We start from the raw sequence: 19,666 nt of genomic DNA on the forward strand, positions 1-19,666 counted from the left end.
TCATACTACAAACATACCAGAATTTTCCAGACTCTTAGAGCATGGGTGAGGAGGCCATCCCTTTGAGGTTTAGATAGCTCAAGGGAAGAGGGGGGAAATGTCCCTTTTACTATTATGAGTTTTCCTTCCCTTTGAGAATTTGCACACTTGAAATCTTTGTTCCGGACTCTTCGCAGCATGTGATGCAACAAGAGGAACCTACTTTATTGAACCCATCTTCTAATGTTTCATATCAATGTATCCTGGGAGGATTTAGAATCTTCTGGGGGAAAGGGGGAAAAAAACCCACCTAACCCTCAGAGCCTTGCAGATTTCCAAAGACATGTATTAATTCATTTATGTAAAGATGGTATTTACAAGCACTGTCAAAATAAGCAGCTGAGCTGGTTTTTTTTTTAAAATATTTTTTAGGTTTTGGTTTTGGTTTTGTTTTTTCATTTTCAGCATGAAAATGCCACAATATACACATGAACTCTGGAGATTTCCCTCCCTCTCTTTTACAGAATCGCGTTGTAAGAACAGGTATCATCCTTCTTCTGGGAACAAGCTAATTAGTAACAATAACTCTGGCTAGGAGCATACCTACAAGCTGTTTTCACTCCTGTCAATACCAAAGAAAACAACGGTTTCAAATGCTTAATATAAGTGGGATTTAGAACTTCTCTCTCTCTCTCTCTCTCTCTCTCTATATATCTCTCTCTCTATGTATGTATGATATATATATATATATATATATATATATATATATATATATATATATATATGTATCCACGCATGTATGTATGTATCTGATCATAGGCTTCTGTATGTATGAAGCCTGATATATGATATGTATGTATGTATGTATATGTATATGTATATGTATATATATATATGTATATATATATATATATATATATATATATATATATATATATATATATATATATATATATATATATAAAATCTATCTATCTATCTATCTCTATTTCTCTATCTATCTATCTATCTATCTATCTATCTATTTATCTATCTACCTACCTATCTTTCTAATCTATCTTTCTCTCTTTCTCTATCTATCCATCTATCTATCTATCCATACATACATACATCTACCTATGCTTGCCTGCCTGCCTGCCTGCCTATCTATCTATCTATCTATCTATCTATCTATCTATCTATCTATCTATCTATCTATCTATCTATCTATCTATCTATCTATCTATCTATCTATCTATCTATCTATCTATCTACCCATACATACATCTACAGTGTCTGCCTGCCTGCCTGCCTCCCTCCCTCCTTACCTGTTTATCTATTTCTATCATCTCTCTCTCTCTCTCTCTCTCTCTCTCTCTGTCTCTCTGTCTCTCTCTCTGTCTCTCTGTCTCTCTGTCTGTCTCTCTCTCTTTCTCTTTCTCTTTCTCTCTCTCTCTCTCTCTCTTTCTCTCTCTCTCTCTCTCCTGCAGGAAGGCTCTTTTGCTGATTCAGTAGCTCCGAGACAGGATATTTGTATGGGAAAGACTTCACTGAAAAAAGTTCTTCCTGGTGTGCAAATTTGCAACTACATCAATAGAGAAGTCCAACTGTTGCACATAAAGGATTGAGGATAGATTGTACCAAATAATTTTCATGTCCAAGAATCTTGGTCTTCTGAAGTTCAGGGAGATGAGAAGGTGCCCCACCAATTTTCATGACAAAAAACAAACAAACTTCATTGGGCTTCTTTCCTCTTTTAATAATGGTCTAGCTAGCTGGTCGGAGTTGTCCTATTTCAGAATAAGAATTGGCGCCTGGATATGTGATGTTCTTATCTCCCCATCCTTCTTCCCTATTTTAAATTGTAAGCTTCCAAAAAGAAAAAGAAAAAGCACCATTATACTTTCATCGGAATGAGTAATTCATTTTTGCTTTTTAGCTAATTATCTCGATCTCAATTGAAGAACCCCCTCCAAACAAGGTTTGAAGGTAAATCATTCTTTCTTTGCTATTCCAATTCCAACTGTTAGTGGCCTACAGTTTTATTTCCTTTTAATTTCTTTAAACTGTGCTCAAAGCCATCAAAGCTCATTGTCATCTCTCCATCTTCTGGTGGCAAGAGAAGCCATTAAATTATGGCCCTGCATGTTGAGACTCCTGCGTCTACCGCCAATCAATAGTAAGATGGGAAGACAAATGCTTCTTTCTTTCTTGTTCTAAGTATCAAGAACAATAGACCTTCAACAAAGGACCCGATAATAAGATCAATGGCCATTTTGGCTAGAGAATTCTGGGGACTGAAGGACAGACAAATTGGGAAGAGCTTTGTGTTGGTGGATAAGATCAACTGGGAAGTGAAGCTGAAGTGAAACATATAATTACAACTAAAGGTACATTAAAAGGTCCCTATTTATCCTGATGTCCTTCTGGCATGTTGAGATTACAGTCCTTTGAATTTCCAGCCAGCTCTGATTTGAATGCTGGGAATGTAATCCAAATCATTTGGAGGTCACCAGGTAGAGAGATTATTTCTGTAACTCATCAAAGCTCATGGAACATTGGTTGAAAGGTTTTTAACATGGGGAGGGAAGTAACATTTGTAAGTCGGGGGCTGCAATTAGCATTTGGTGGAAAATCCAGAGTGAATGCTCTATAACACAAAATGAGCTAGAATGTGTCACTCATGTGATTTTTTTTTTAAAAAAAATATTATTTCCCCTCCAGATATTCCTGAGTAATAATTTTTGGGAGCACTCTTTTCTTATTTAACTCTGTTTATTGATAGGGTTATGTGTGTGTTTGGCTTCAAAATTAGAAAAATCGTGCTGATGATTTTTGGCAATTAGATCATTTAAATGTGGTAATTCAGGGAGACAGAGTTCTTGGCAATGTTTTTTTTAAAATAATAATAATAATAAGGGAAGGAAGATATGAAGCCCTAGGAATGAGCATCTGACATTTCATCTAAAGAGGAATGTCCAAGACTGGATGGTTTTCACTCCAGGCAAACTGTGGCTGGAACTCCAGTTCTTAATTCTCTCTTATCCAAATTCCAAAATAAAAAAACCCTGGGATTCTGAGCTTCTTTCAGCTGTTGAGATGCTTTTTCTGTTTTTCCTGGAGGTTCTCATATTCATACTTTTAGATGAGTCTAAGTTTTCCTGGTATAGCCTGTTCCACTTCCATAACACCTTTTAAAGATAGTCTCTCTCTATAGAGGCAGACTGTCATGCCAGTCGGAACAGCTGACAGGGAGTGGGAGTGTGGCTCCGTTGGCTGGGGAAGAAACTGGGGAAGGGCAAAGTCCAGCTGGGCAGAGCAGGGGAGAGGTAGAGCAAGGGAGAGGGAATTCAGAGGAAGACTCAGTCCCACCCCCTCTTCATCCTAGGGCATGTAGGGAGGAACAGAGAAGAGAGCAACGTGGGTTGCATGGCTTACGGGGGAGGAAAGTGCCCCGATTCCCTTCATTATCTGCAGCTGGAAACAGAGTCTATAAAAAAGGCAAGCTGCATGCAGAAAGCTGTTGGGAGGAAACGTGACTTTATCTTATATCGTTGTGGCTTATCTGTGTTCTTGGTGTCTTCCCAACTGTGTGAGTTTTGCCGTGCTTTCAAGTTTGAAATTCCTGCTCCTGCCCTGCCAAGTTAATTACTTCAGTTTGGTTTGTTTGGACTTTAAGTTACAGTTTGTGTGTACCTTGTTTTGGACTGAATTTTCTACAGTCAAAGGCTATTCCTGGGAGAATTTTCTCCAGCCGAAGGTAACCTGGACATTGGGGGCAAAGTTGGAGAGAATAAAAGGACACTTATTGCTTATCTGACTGTGTTGCCTTTGTGCCATGCCCCAGGTCATCTCACGGACATTTTAAAATTAACTTTCTGCTCCATTGTTCAAAAATATTCTTCAATGCATCCAATGTTAAAGTATGTTTGCTTTGTTATGCATTAGTAAATCAAATTTAAATCTATCCTTCATTGTAATCTTTAGTTCCTTCTGGTTCCCTCTGGAGTCCAACCTTCAAAGTCTCATCCTATCATGTATTATTATTATTTTTTTAAAAAAATTCAAAACAAAAGCATTTTCCCACAGGAAGGATTCTTATACTTAATTCCAAACTCTTATTTGAACTCAGTTTGGACTTTTAATCCAATTGTAATTTCCCCAGATCAAAGTTCTAATGTCCCTTTTTGCTGTTTCTTTAAAAAAAAAACAAAAAAAACAAGTCCGTAAAAACTTCTTTCATTAAGGGTTTGAAGCAGGGGTGGGCTTCAAAATTTTTAGCAACGGGTTCTCTGCCCAGTTGCTGGGTGGGCGTGGCCATGGTGGTTGTGGCCTAGTCGGCTTCCTACACTATGGCAGTTTTTGCCCTCTGCAGGCTCTGGAGGTTCCTCAAGGCTCCGGGAGGGCAAAAATGGGCTCCCTGGGCTCCGGAGACTCTCTGGAAGCTGGAAATGGGCCCATTTCTGGCCTTCCCAAACTTCCAGGAGGCCCGTTTTTCACCTTCCCCGAGCCTCTGCTGGCGCCCTGCACTTACATGCATCCTAAACAGGCCATGTGGGAACTCCTGGGAAGCGAGGGGTGGGCGGTGCGGGGCCAGCCAGGAGTGGGATTGGGAGTTTTCTGAACTGCACAGAATTTTAGCTAGGGGGTCTCCCAAACCCCTGAAAACCCCCAGCAGCCCACCCCTGGTTTGAAGGAAACTCACCTTATACAGTAAGACTTGTCCACACAATGGTTCCTAATAGCTGAAAAGCAATTAACCAGCAATTTCCAAAAATGATTGGAAAAGGAAGCCTAAGAGTTCAGTGTCCTTTTAAAGGCACCAAGCATGGTTTGCAAGCAAGGTGGACATTTTCTCATCTCCCAGTGGGCTCTAAACGCATTGGTGACTCTTGTCTTGCAGTCTTCTCATAAGGAACAGCTGCCCGAAATACTTGAAGGTGATCTCAAGTCCTCTCATTCTCAAGAGAGGAATTACAAAGAGTCTGCCTACTCACTTGTTGTAATGACGACGCAGTCGAGGTGTTTGATCATGATCAAAGGAATCATGATGAACTTCATTGGAGTCTAGTCTTGCATTTATACACATTTTTAGTAATCCTCCAACATTGGTTAACTTTGGTTTCTGCTTAACTTTTGTTACTGTTTAGCATAGTAATTAACACAATTAATTATCTCTAGTTAAAGTCTAACATATGTTTACTTCCTCTCTCTAATCCTCCTTTACCTTAGTGACTTTGTTTGCCTGAGTTGTATTTGCTTTGTAAACATTCATTACCTGAGGTTTGCCATCCAAGTTAAGAATATTCCTGCAATTACAACTCTACACTCACTGTCTTTTCATTCCATCATGATCAGTGGTGGGATTCAAATTTTTTTTTTTACTACCAGTTCTGTGAGCATGGCTTTGTGGGCATGGCAGGGGAAGAACACTGTAAAATCCCCATTCCCTGCTGAATACCACCTCTGATTCACAGCTCTTCTTTTACCAGAACTGACCTTGATTCGCCTTTGTTCTCCAGAAGTTTGTTTCATAATTATAGAGCAGGTTCACACATAGTCTTTGCCATCTCAGAAATACATTTTTCACATGCGTGTGCAAACACTCAAGCGCACATATCAGAAAAAGCCCCCACATTCCCAAATCTACTTACTGCCCATTGATTTTTAGTCAAGTCACTGCAGGAAAACAGGCACTGCACTGTAGGGCAGATTCAGCTACCTTGGAAACAGTTTTATCCAGCCACTTTTCAATCAATGTCTGACAAGGTCTTTGGAAGTAAGAGGTGGAGGTGTAAATAATGGAACCCTCAGGGGTTCTGGCCTTCTTAGCAGAAACAAGAAGTCATGTTTATTGCCCAAACCTGAGGCTTGAAACGTGAAGGAGAGACAGATTAATAAGAGGTGCCATGCAGATAAACTCCGTCGCACTTCCTCCACCCCTCCCCTACCGGCTCTCTTTTCAATTTGATGAAAATCAATTTGATTCTGGCATTATTTTTGAAGGAGAAAATAAATTTGATGACATGTTCATGGGTGAAGCATCTGTGACCTTGCACTTATTTTAGCGGCAAAAGGGCAAGGGATGTATGTCATGCTTTTCATTGTGCAATCATCTCTTTAGGATCTGCTACTTCTCTGATTTCGCTCACCTTTTATTAAACCCTAAGGAAGCTGCCTCCTCCTCCTCCTTCTTCTCCAATTCAGGAATGAGAATCTACAGGGAGCCTCTGGAGTGATGGAAAGCTATCAATTGCTTTCCATTGGTAGTTACTTTGGACTCTTCTTTATAAAAAAAATGTTGCAGAATTAAGAACACCAGGGAAGTTTTCATCAGAGTGTAACAATTATAGAGGATAATAGTAATACCACTTAGATTTATATACTGCTTCGCAGTGTTTTACAGCCCTCTCTAAGGGGTTTACAAATTCAGCATCTTACCCCCAACAGTTTGGGTCCTCATTTTATCAACATCAGATGGATGGAAGGCTGAGTCAACCTTGAGCCTGGTGAGAATTGAACCCCTGGCAGTCAGCAGAATTAGCTATTATTATTCTATCCTTATGTCCATAAGTATTGTAAGGAATTTTGAGCTGCACAGGAGAAGAAGCAGGCAAACTGAAACTGCTGATGACTTTAGAAGAAAGAGATGGATAATGGAAATCAAGTTGTTTGTATAAATGGTCATGGTTTATATTACAACATTCTAATATTGCATGAAAGGGTGGGCGTGGAGCTTCATAGAAATGTAGAATTTGGGTCATCCCATAGTTAGGTTATATGTAACCAATATCCATGTTGAAATCACGACTCTTTTGTGTTCCTTTGATAGAGAGCCCAGTGATGATTATAGTTGTGTATGCCAATAAAAGGTACTTTATTCCATTTATCTCGAAAACTTTGGTTCCTTACTTAAGTGGACAATTTTCCACAGAAAAACACAATGTATGCACAGAATAGCAATCTGTTGGATGAACCTAGAGATATGAAAACATACAAATATGGAAGACTTTCTCTTGTTCTCAGACTGCTTTAGAATTTCTCCTGGGTTGCTCTTGGTGGTGTTTAGAAGTTTCTCACTTTAGGTTGGCATCAGGTACTGGTTTGGTTTTTAGCTCTTCATCACTGGGCTACTTTTACTTACGGAATGAAAGCATCTTTTTTTGGAATCTGATTAAGGTCTGGGAAGGCGCAAAGCAGTGGAGATAATTTAGGATTTTTTCCTATAAAAGAGAAGGCACACCCAACAACTCCTTAGTCAATGACCTAAAAGAAATAAACCTGAATTATATGACTGCTGTCAGTTTTGGCAGTTTGAATCTCACCAGGCTCAAGGTTGACACAGCCTTCCATCCAAGAAGAAACCAGCATGGCTACACAAAGATCTCTTTGGCAAATTGAAAGAAAAAAAGGACAAGTACAAAAATGGAAAGAAGGACATTCAACTAAGAGAATATCAGAGATAGCCAGAATGCAAAGACGAAGTCAGATAGCAGAATCTGCGAAAAGACTTGCAACAAAAGTCAAAGATAATAAAAAAAGTTTCTTCCAACATATAAATAACAAGAAAAAAAAATCAAGGAAACAGTCGGTCCACTAAAGAGAGAAGATGGCAAGGAAGTAACAGGCAACAGAGAGAAAGCAGAACTGCTTAACTCATTCTTTGCATCTGTCTTCACACAAAAAGAAACTATAGCTCAACCCACCAAAAACATAACTGTAAAAGACAGACCAGAAATAAAAGTTAAAATAAGCAAAAAAAATAGTAAGAGAACACCTGTCTGATCTCAATGAAAACAAATTACCGGGGCCTGATGGATTACATCCCAGAGTTTTAAAGGAGCTGGCAGAGGTCATCTCAGAACCACTGTACCATATCTTTAAAAAATCCTACCAGAGGACTGGAAAAGAGCTGATGTGGTTCCCATCTTCAAAAAAAGGAAGAAAAAAAAACAGACCCAGGAAACTATAGACCAATCAGCCTAACATCAATACCCGGGAAGATACTGGAAAAGATAATAAAAAAACAGATCTGCCAACATCTAGAAACAAGTAAAGTAATAACTAGCAGTCAGCACGGGTTTGTTAAAAACAGATCATGCCAAACCAATCTTATTTCATTCTTCAACACAGTGACTAAATTAGTAGACCAGCAAAATACTGTGGATTTAATATATTTAGATTTCAGCAAGGCATTTGATAAAGTAGACCACAACCTACTTCTCAGTAAGCTAGAAAAAAGTGAAATAGATAGCACCACCACTAGATTCGCAACTGGCTGGCAAACCGTACTCAACGAGTAGTCCTTAATGGGTCTAAGTCTACATGGAGGGAAGTAAGTAATGGGGTACCACAAGGTTCCGTCTTAGGCCCAGTACTCTTCAATATCTTCATTAACGACTTAGATGAGGGAATAGAAGGGGAACTTACCGTTCAATATTACAATATAGAGAAAAGTAAATTCCTACACTTAGGCAAGAAAAACCAAAAGTACACATATAGACTGGGTGAAACCAGGCTCAATAGCAGTAACTGTGAGAGGGATCTTGGAGTCTTAGTGGACAACCAGCTAAATATGAGCCAGCCAGTGTGCAGCAGCAGACAAAAAAGCTAATGCAATCCTAAATTATATTAACAGATGGATACAGTCAAGATCAAGGGAAGTACTAATACCACTCTACAAAGCCTTAGTAAGACTACACCTAGAGTACTGCATCCAGTTTTGGTCACCACATTATAAAAAAAGATGTTGAGACTCTAGAAAAAGTACAGAGAAGAGCAACCAGGATGATTAGGGGACTGGAGACTAAAACATACAACGAACGGTTGCAGGAACTGGGCTTGGCTAGTCTAGTAAAGAGAAGGACCAGGGGAGACATGATAGCGGTCTTCTAATATTTGAGGGACTGCCACAGGGAGGAAGGGGTCAAGCTATTTTCTAAAGCTCCTGTAGACCAGACAAGGAATAATGGATGGAAACTGATCAAGAGGAGATTTAACCTGGAAACAAGGAGAAACTTTCTGACAGTGAGAACAATCAACCCATGGAACAGCTTGCCCTCAGAAGTTGTGGGAACGCCATCACTTGAGACTTTCAAGAAGAGATTGGACTGCCATTTGTCAGAAATGGTGTAGGGTCTCCCGCTTGGGCGGGGGGTTGGACTGGATGACCTGCAGGGTCCCTTCCAACTCTGATTATCTGTATCTACCTTCTGAGGTTGGTAAAATGAGGACCCAGATTGTTGGGGGCAAGAGGCTGACTCTGTAAACTGCTTAGAGAGGGCTGTAAAGCACTGTGAAGTGATATATAAGTCTAAGTGCTATTGCTATTACCATCCTGAAACATTCACTTGTAATTTTAATTTCTTCAGAATTTCCCTCCTGAAAACAATTTATTCTCCCTCAAATTGAAGGAGAAGAGTTGGGAACAAAACTAAACAACCAGCAGAAGACAAGCATGAATATGAAGAGGGGATTTTCTTTCTGACCTTTTGCTGCTTGTCTGACTCAAAGGATTTGACTGAATAGCACCAATTATCTGCAATTCTGTTTTATGAGGAGGAAACGATTGCCACACAGCAAGGCTGTGGCAGTGACGCTATCCATGCAATGCATTGCCGAGAAGAACAGGAAGAAGCTAGCATGAGGTAACCGTAATAAAGTAATGATTCACAAATTGTGACACAAGGTGCCACAATAACCATTAAAGGTAGTTTATTGAAATGAGTTTTACCACAGGAGGTCTCAAAGCTGGATATAATTTAACTTAAGTTAAAGGGCTGAGGATTTTTATATATTTTTTAGTTTCCTTTTTAGTTTTCTTCCTTTATTATTTTGATTTCCATGCCACTCAATTCCCATAGTATAGCAACAGAGTAACAACAATACAATCCAAATTAAAACAAAAACCGTAGCAATAGACATATGATAGATCTGGTCACCGCAATGTGTCCCATACTCAGTAAAGGGCAGGTCAATTGTTTTATTCCAGCCATTAATCATCAAAATGAAACAAATAAAATAAAACTCATGTACTGCAGCAATATAAATAAAAGTATGAAACCATTTATAGAAGGCAACTAAATAAGGAGTTCCAATTGCCCTAATCCAGAACCTGGAAGTAAAGCTCTAGTCAAAGCCTCCAGAACACCATCAGCCACATGGAGCTCAAGAGGAACCTCATTCCAGAGGGCAAAAGAGAAGCAATGGTTTCTAGACTCTTGGGAGATGGCACTGATCAATCCAGGAACCCAGAGTGCCCCGACTCTGTTGGATTGAACCAGATGGGCCAACACCTTGAGATGTGCAGTCCTTCATAGGGTCTATGACTCCTCGCTGCGGCCAATTGGCCATGGTCCACTCACCATGGCCAACTCTAAAACACATAAAGAATGGTTGCTGGAAGTGGGTATGTCTAGTTTAATGAAAAGGAGGACTAGGGGTGACATGATAGCAGTGTTCCAAAATCTCAGGGGCTGGCCCAAAGAAGAGGGAGTCAAGCTCTTCTCCAAAGCACCTGAGGGCAGGACAAGAAGCAATGGGTGGAAACTAATCAAGGAGAGAAGCAACTTAGAACTAAGGAGAGATTTCCTGCCAGAACAATTAATCAGTGGAACAACATGCCTCCAGAAGTTGTGAATTCTTCAACACTGGAAGAAGAAATGGGATAATCATTTGTCTGAAATGGTATATGGTTTCCAGTGTCCTGCCTAAGCAGGGGGTTGGACTAGAAGACCTCCAAGGTTCCTTCCAACTCCTATTCTATTCTGTTCTATTCTATTCTACTCTATTATTAACTCGCTATGGGATAACTTGCTGCAGGACAAGAGTTGCACTAATATTGAAGAAATAGTCAAATGGAATCATTAAAGAAAGGATGCCAAATGACAAAAATTAAAATACAATTTTAATTATTTAAAATAATTAATTTGAATTGTTGAATTGTTCCACAGTGAGTTGTCCTGAGGCAAGTTGGCCATGGCGAGTTCTCCTGCAGTGAGTTGACCATGAAGAGTTGTCCACGGCCAATTGACCATGGCGAGTTGACTATGGCAAGTTGGCCATGGCAAGTTGGCCATGGCAAGTAGGCTGTGGCGAGTTGTCCCATTTTGCCCTCAGGTAGCCATGTCCTTTGCCATATAGCACTTTGTAGATAATAGCCAGCACCTTCATACCCAGAAGCAAACTGGCATGTGATGCACTCTCCAAGTGAGGTGTCTCATGAACATACCAAGGCATGCCCATTACTGCCCAGACAGCATTCTGGACCAGTTAAAATTTCCAAGTACTTTTCAAGGGCAACCCCATGTAGAGTGTGTGGCAGTTGTAGAGGTGATTTATTTTTTGTTCTGATGCTTTCATCTGCAATCAGTTCTTTTTAAGTGTTGTACAACATGTTCCCATGTGCAGAAACAGTGTCAGTTTAGATAAATGCATGAATACATAAGCACAGCTTTCAGGATAATCATATTCATAATTGGAAGCTCTTGAAGTAGGACAAGGAGGAGAAAATGTGGGGAAGAGCTGCAGCTGGGTAAGAGCAAGTGCTTTGAAAGCAAAGAGTTCCCTATTTGATTTCTCCATCTCTAGAAATTCTGGGGAAGGTGCTTTTTTGTGGATGGAGACTGTCTATTTTCTCTGGCACCAAAGCGAGTGTGGATATTCAGCTCATCTGCAGTCCAATTCAAAGCATTGAATAGATTCAGAATATCAAAGCCGTCTGATTTGAAGTGATGCTTGTAGTTGGAGAACTGAGTTGCTCTATTTGACATTTCTAGTCAAAGCCAACCAGAATGCTTGTCCAGCTGCTTAGCTCCAGAGGTGGTTTGTGAATGTGTGTACATGCAAAGAATCCTTTTGTTGTTGTTGTTGTTGTTGTTGTTGTTGTTGTTGTTGCTGTTGCTGTTGCTGTTGCTGTTGCTGTTGCTGTTGTTGTGTGGGCTGAAACAACACAGCCACTCCAATTGGGTGCTTCAGCCTGGAGCACTGCTTGAATTCAGCTCTTTGCTTTGAACAAAGAGATGAAAAAAACTCTTGGAGTGTGAGAAAGCAAAGGAAGTGTTTCAGAACATGATGAACAAAGAACAGTTTCATGTTTCAGCTTTGTTCTTCAAAAAAAGCACTAGTCCTAAAGTTAAGGAATCTGAGAGGAAGAGGTTCAAACAACTTATAGAGATTCCAACTTATAATGCTTTGACTAATAAATATTTTAAACTGGGAAACTGAGCATTGCAGACCAAGCTATTCCAAATGTTTTTTTTTTCTTTTCAAAAAGCAACTGGGCTTCGTTGATGGTTTCTTTGAAAACATTTCACTTCTCATCCAAGAGGCTTGCTTAATTCTAACAGACTGGTGGGGAATTCTAGTTGCTTTTTTTGGGGGGGGACGACACATTAGGGACAACCATTAATCGGATGATTGAGAATCTCCATAGACAATGTATAAAATAAAAAGAAATAAGGACTTTAAGAAATATACTACCATATATAGGTTAAAGAACAGGAAATCATAGAGTGCAAGTTTTTATTCCTCTCTCATTTTGATTAAGCCAAATAAATGATTTATTTATAAAGTTGTATGGTTGTAATCCAGGAATAAGAATAGATTAATATGTAATATATATTATTAACATAGGTATTTTACAAGGGATAGAAAGTAACCACCACTTAATAATCTAAATGGAATATTTAAATCACTATCAAATTGTAATAGAGGATAATATGATTGGTTGCACTATAGAATTTGTTGTGATGTTTATTTGTGCAGTTTTGTATTTTTTACCTTTGTATTTGTATATTTCAATTTTTTGTATTTAATTTAAAAAATTAAAAATTTAAAAAAGAGAGAATCTCCATATATATATATATATATATAGACCAAAATAAATCCAAAGCACCAGGGAATTCTTGGAAACTTGGCATTCAGCCAAGGCAGTCATCAATAGACATGTGGGGTTAAACCACATTTGCACACCGTTCAAAAGAGACAAAAAGCTAAGAAGGAAACAAAAAGACCAGAACACAGCAGCCTGATCAGCAGGGATTAACACCAGCAAACAATCAAACAGAAAAATAACACCCCAATCAAGGAACAACGAAGGAGAAAAATCACATCACCAGCAACACTGGAAGACAAGCTACTCTACGTAAACAGGGAGCAAATCCCACACTCATTTGCAGTGATGATGTTACCTAGTTGGCAAGCAAACAACCAAGCTCTGTGAGCATCAAGCACTCCACATATCTGTTCAGTAGCACTACTACATCATTGTTGTGCTGCTGGATCCCTAGCTGCCCAAAACAAAACAAATGTTGCAAAAAAAAAAGATTGCTTGTTCCTGCTCTGTAAATTTCTATATTTTAATTTGCCTATAGAGGACTCACCAGCTGCACAACAAATTTGTTTCTGTGAACTTTTGTAGCTTAGTTTATTGCTCAGACTTTGTATGTTTTAAGATCTCTTTGCTGTCTTTGTTTTTGCTAAGTTCTTAGGGTCATGTTTTTCCTTGTACTCTCCTTGGCTGGAACATTGTCCGTTTGAATCATTCTCAAATGCTGTCCTTTCCTTTTTGCTTTAACATTTACAATTGACTCCAAGGCTAAACATCCTACACAGCTCTCTAGGTGTCCATCAAATCATATATGTAAAGTTTCGATGAGTGGTTTCTAAGTTTTTGGCTTTTTTGTTTTGTTTTAAATGTGTGTATTTATTTTTTTCTGCCTTTTAACAAGAGGGCACATTGAAAAATGGGTTGGTGGAAGATGGTGGATTTTGACGATCCAGCTTCATATTTATAATTAGAACTTGCACTTTTTCCCCCCATCTAACTTTGATGACATTCTGAGAGACTTAAATGCTTGCAAGAATGTCATCTGCAGAGGGTTTATTCTGAGAAAATTAGACTGTATTCAAATATAACAAGCAGAACTCAACATTTATAGAACAAAAGATCATCACCCTTGTGATAACAATTTTGATTTTATAGGCTACCAATTCAAGAGCATCTTTAAACTGGTCTCTTGTGAACATACGTAAACAAAATGTTATATTTTAGTAGATAATTTTTCATTGATTTGCTTCAAGCAAAATAATACACTCAGCTAAAGGGATGATGGAAAAGTAATTTAAGCTAGAAAATATATAGGCTGCTCTTGCACTGTCTTTAAAAAAAATGACCTTAACATATTACTGGAATTGTTGGAGACTAGCATTTTCCTTAACTGTATTACAATGACAATACTATTGATGTTCTACTATCTTCTTTATACTCAGAGTGCTGCAAGGCATCTCTGTTGTGGGTGGATGGGCTACAATGCTTGCACATTGGGCAGGAAATATAAAATATGTAAGATATATAGATGGAATCAAATGGTTGGAAGAAAGCTTGACAGTCATTAATCCATTCCATTACTCAGTGAATCCAAAATGCAAGCTTTAACAACATCATCTTTACTAGATGATCATCTACCTTTATCTGGAGCCATCATTGAAAAGATTCCGCAACAGTTGTGTTGTCAAATAGCTTTGTCCATTAGGAAGTTCTGAAACATTTCACTGAACTCTTAAATTTCTTTGATTTCACTTCATTATTTTTATCCTGGAAAAACTGAGGACAACTTTGTTCTCATTTCTGTGTGCCAGTCTGAAGTTGCTTGAAGTATATAACCTCATTGTTATTCCATCACTTTATCTTATTTAGGGTAAACATAGTTACCTTTCTCCATAAATAATTTCCCCAAATTCTTCTTCATTCTGTAGATGTTTCCTGTAGTCAGTGTCTGGGAACTAGACCATGTCCTGCTGTAGATTTCAATTACTTACTCAAAAATGGTTAGGGAGATTAGCAATTTACTTGAGGCTTGAAGAGATAACAGCAAATAAGGAAAGGGATGTAATCAAAAAATGGTATGACTGAGTGGGTTTGCTTTCAATAGGAGCATGCAGAAAAATAGCCAACGTTCAATCCAAAGTTCCAAGAGCCAAGACAGGTTTGTCATCCAATTCAAAGGTCAGAGTTTCATCCACTAGAATATCACACAAGAGCCAGAGATCAGATAGCCATCTCTGATGAAGGAAATGGATCAAAGCTATCTCTTAAACCAGGTTGCAGCCAGTCACCTTTAATTACAAAGATCTCTCCCTCTCTCTTCAGCAAGAACCCTCACTGATCGTTGTTGTTCTGCTCTCCACTCTAACTTGCTGGATGCAAAGGCTGGGAGGCCTGATAGCAACATCATCTGACTGCTCCAGGTGTTCAAGTAGCACCTGTGTTTGCTCAACCTCAAGTAATTCTTGTCTGCTGATTGGTCGATATTCCACAGATTCAGCAGGAGTAGCTTCATCATAGTCAGAAACTCAATCCATGGCCATGACAAATAATTCCTTGACAACAGTGGTGCGATTCAAATTTTTTTACTACCAGTTCTATGGGTGTGGCTTGGTGGGCATGGCAGGGGAAGGATACTGTAAAATCCCCATTCCCTCTCCACCCCACTAACCTGCTTTCCAGCTCTGTTCTCCTGTGCAGGGCAACTAAAGAAGACTCAGCCAATCAGCTGGGACTCAATGGGAGGTGGAGAATAGATGGGGGGTGGGGCCAGTCAGAGTTGGCATTGCCCAGTTCTCCGAACTACTCAAAATTTCCGCTACTGGTTCTCCAGAACTGGTCAGAACCTGCTGAATATCACCTCTGCTTGACAAAATATAGCAGGATACTGTATTTCATAGAAGAAATCCTACCAGTTCCATACTTGACTGACCTGATCTAAGACCAGCTAATACAAATGGGAGAAGTTAAAATGTTGACATCCTGATTTATTGTCCCCATCCCATTTCTATCATTGTAAGAATCAACTGAGGTGGTCATGGAGAAACCAAATAGAAGTAGTTAGCAATGTGCTCCAAAATATTCATTAAGTCTAGGAAATAGGGTGAAGATTAAGAAGAGATTCATGGAACATAGAATAACAGAGTTGGGAAGGACCTTGGAGGTCATCTAGTCCAACCCCCTGTTCAAGCAGGAAATCTTATATTATGTCAGACAAGTGACTGTTGAGTCTCTTCTTGAAAGCCTCCAATGATGGAGCACGGACAACTTCTGGAGGAAAGCCATTCCACTGGTTGATTGTTCTCACCATTATAAAATTTCTCCATAGTTCCATGTTGCTTATCTCCTTGCTTAGTTTCTATCTGCCTTCTGGTGCTCTGGGAAATAGTTTGACCCTCTCATCTTTATGGCAGCCCCTCAAATATTGGAATACTCAAATTTATTTATATATACAAGCCTACAAACTTGAAATTTGACACGTATGTTCTTATTGGCTTCTAGGTGCTCACTAAGAAAGGATTTTTCAAAATGACCATCAGAGCATTAGTATTTCCTATATTACTATTATTAACATGCTCTGATGCTAAGGAGTTCTACTCGCTTTCCCCACCTGAAAAGAAATCTCTTTCAAATGCAAAACACAAGCAGAGGAGAGGAGTTTCCGTTTCCGTTTCAGTTTCACAGCACCAAGCAGCTTTAGTATAGAACAGTTGAGCTAAGCCACGCCCAGGATCTTTACTGTCTCCTTCTTGCTCACACAGCAAATACTGTTTCAGTTTCCAAACAGCCCTCAACTCTCTCACACACTGACAGGACACTAGCCAGATGAATACCGATGGATGCTGGTAGGCAGAGACATAATTTTTTCCCCTTATTTTCCTCCCCAAAAACTAAGCCTGACCACATAGTTTCATAGCGAAGCATGGATATCAAGCTAGTATTGTGATATTCAGACTGGCCTCTACCTGATTTCCTAAAGTATAAGAAAAAGGAAAGAGAAAAGGCAGACTTGTATAAGAACTATCCTATAGCCTGTCTCAATAATGTATTTCTAATCATTTTATGGCATCTGTTTCCTGATATGATCAACTTCAAAGGGCCAACTATCTCTAAAAGGTCAACATAACAGAAATAGTAAAATTACAAGCTCTTTTTTTGTGTCCCCTCTGGTACAGTTTTGCATGTATTTATTTATTTTCTGCAGCCCACCCCCCAAAAAATATTTAGTTTTTTTTCAGTCCTCTTTCTTATGCTAATTTTGTTGCCTAAAATAATCTAGTCAAATTAATTAATAAATAGGTTTGCATTCACGATGATGATGGTGTTGATGAGGCAGACCAAGCAAAAGAGAATGAGTCAAAGGAGAACAATGTACGCTATTCTGATCAATTAACTGTAAATAATAAATAGTTTAATATGATCTGAATAATGTTTAGTTCTTTGTTAACGGGATAATCACTTTGAAGTTAAGAGTCGTATCAATAAACATTGACACATCGCTACAGCAAAGCCAATGGTTATGAAACCAACTAATTAAAACCTAAATTAAAAGGTAATTTGCCAAGTGGTTTTATTCATGAAATGCAAATTTCTGGCTGGGAAACAATTGAGAGAAATGAGTCTTGATGGTTATTCCCCCTCCCCCTCCATTTTCTTTGCTGATGGAACTGAAGAAATCATGGACTTCCTTTGTTCTTTGAGAAGTGACTTTCTGATTGGAGTAATGAGTAGACCTAAGAAACCAGATGGATTAGGCAGGACCTCAGTGCTGACAGATAATAGAAGAATCCCATGGTGGTTATTCTCTGTAGATTAAAGTTTGAACCATTTGAGCAAACCATACATTGAAACGGTTTCCTTCCACTCTGGTGTTGTATATATAATAGCCAGAGAAAAGGAAACATGGGTTTTGAATGTGTTTGAGACAATAGGAATGAGAAATAACTGTTCGATTTGGAAAGAAAATAACATTAACTCTATACTTACAGGAAATATCCAAATACATGTATTTACCGATAATAGGTACCATTGTGAATCTACTTTTAACCATACAACAAGCAGTTAAATAGAAGGGACCTCTGAGGCTCCATGGATGAGACTGATATTTGGAAAGATCCTGATTTTTTCTGTCCCAGTCTTATTGTTTTATCCTTCCCATGCTGCATTTTTAAAAACAATATGAAGCTGAGTTTGTTTTACTTTAAAAACGTTGACATAGATGGAAAAATTGTCTTTTTAGACGAACATTTATTACATTTAGATAAAGTTCCCACACTCCCACCAACACTGAAAGGGCAAGTCACTTGTATATAAACAGAGAGCAACGCCAATTCCCTTCTAACACTGATGATGTTACCTAGTTGGGTAAGGAAACGTCTGCCAAGCTCAGAGAGCACCAAGGACTCCGCAGTTCAACCCTACAAACATTCTCTTCTGCTGAAATCGGGTATAATAATGATCACTGAAATGGGGTGTTCAAATAAGCTGATTAAAAACATCAACAGATAGATGCTGTGATGTATTTTTTTGCCCTCCACGTGCTCCGGAGGCTTTCCTAGAGCCTCCAGGAGAGTGCAAATGGCCTCCCCTGGGCTCTGGAGGGTCTCTAGAAACCCATTTCCAGCCTCCCCGAACTTCTGGGAGGCCCATTTTTCATCTCCCCCGAGCCTCTGCACGCATCCTGCACTTACCTGCATCCAAAAAGGCCACGCGGGGACTCCTGGGAGAGGAGGGGCGAGGTGGGCAGGGCCAGCCAGGAGTGGGATTTGGGGGTTCTCCAATCTGTGCAGAATCTTAACTAAGGGTTCTCCCAAACCCCTGCGAACCCCCAGCAGCACATCCCTGGATGGGTGTGTTTGTGTAATGTGTTTGTGTATGTGTGTTTTCTTCCTCCCTTATCCTTTCTTTCTGCTCCTTGCTCTTGCCATTGTTGTGCCTTGGCCTCAATATTTGTGCCTAGATAAATCCATCAGTTAGAATTATCATATATAGCTGGGGAAATATCCTATGCCATTGGCGAAGGGGTCAAAGTCTCTGCCCACCATTCCAAGAACCAGATTACCCTGCACGCATGCATATTCAGAATAACCGGTCCAAGTCCAGGACATATGTGGTAGCTGTTATTATACATTCAGCCTATTCTCTGTAATTGCATCCCTGTATTAAGGATGGCATGAAGGGGACGCAGTGGCTCAGTGGCTAAGACACTTGTCAATCAGAAAGATCGGCAGTTCAGCAGTTCGAATCCCTAGCACCAGGTAATGGAGTAAGTTCCTGTTACTTGTCCCAGCTTCTGCCAACCTAGCAATTCAAAAGCATGTAAAAATGCAAGAAGAAAAATAGGGACCACTTTGGTGGGAAGGTAACAGCGTTCCGTGCACCTTCAGCATTTAGCCATGCCGGCCACATGACCACGGAGACATCTTCGGACAGCGCTGGCTCTTCGCTTTGTAATGGAGATGAGCATGTCCCCAAGAGCCAGAAAGGACTAGCATGTATGTGCAAGGGGAACCTTTACCTTTTATTAAGGATGGACTGGGATTCAATTCCTGCTTCCCTGGTTTTGGGGAGGAAAATATCACATGAAATCTATCCACTGCAGCTAGCTTTTATGGCAGCAGCATTACAGAGGAATCAACAGCATCATTGGCGAAGGGAACTCAAGCTGTTTTTGAACCCGCTACATAGCAACGGATCTCCTGAAGAGTTAGGGTCTTTTATAATCCCAGGAGAGCCAATCTGTTCGGCTGCTGATGCTTGGCCATCTGAGATCACTGGGGAGAGATTTCTTCATGCTGAAAATGACTTAGAAAAGCATTTCATTGGCGAACACTTGTTAGCATGAGGTAGAATGGGACATGAATGGACGTTTGCTTGGCCCAT

The sequence above is a fragment of the Notechis scutatus genome, chromosome 10 (assembly GCF_049901735.1).
Source record: "Notechis scutatus isolate UNSWTSFEM ecotype Mainland chromosome 10, rNotScu1.2, whole genome shotgun sequence".
Taxonomy (NCBI): domain Eukaryota; kingdom Metazoa; phylum Chordata; class Lepidosauria; order Squamata; family Elapidae; genus Notechis; species Notechis scutatus.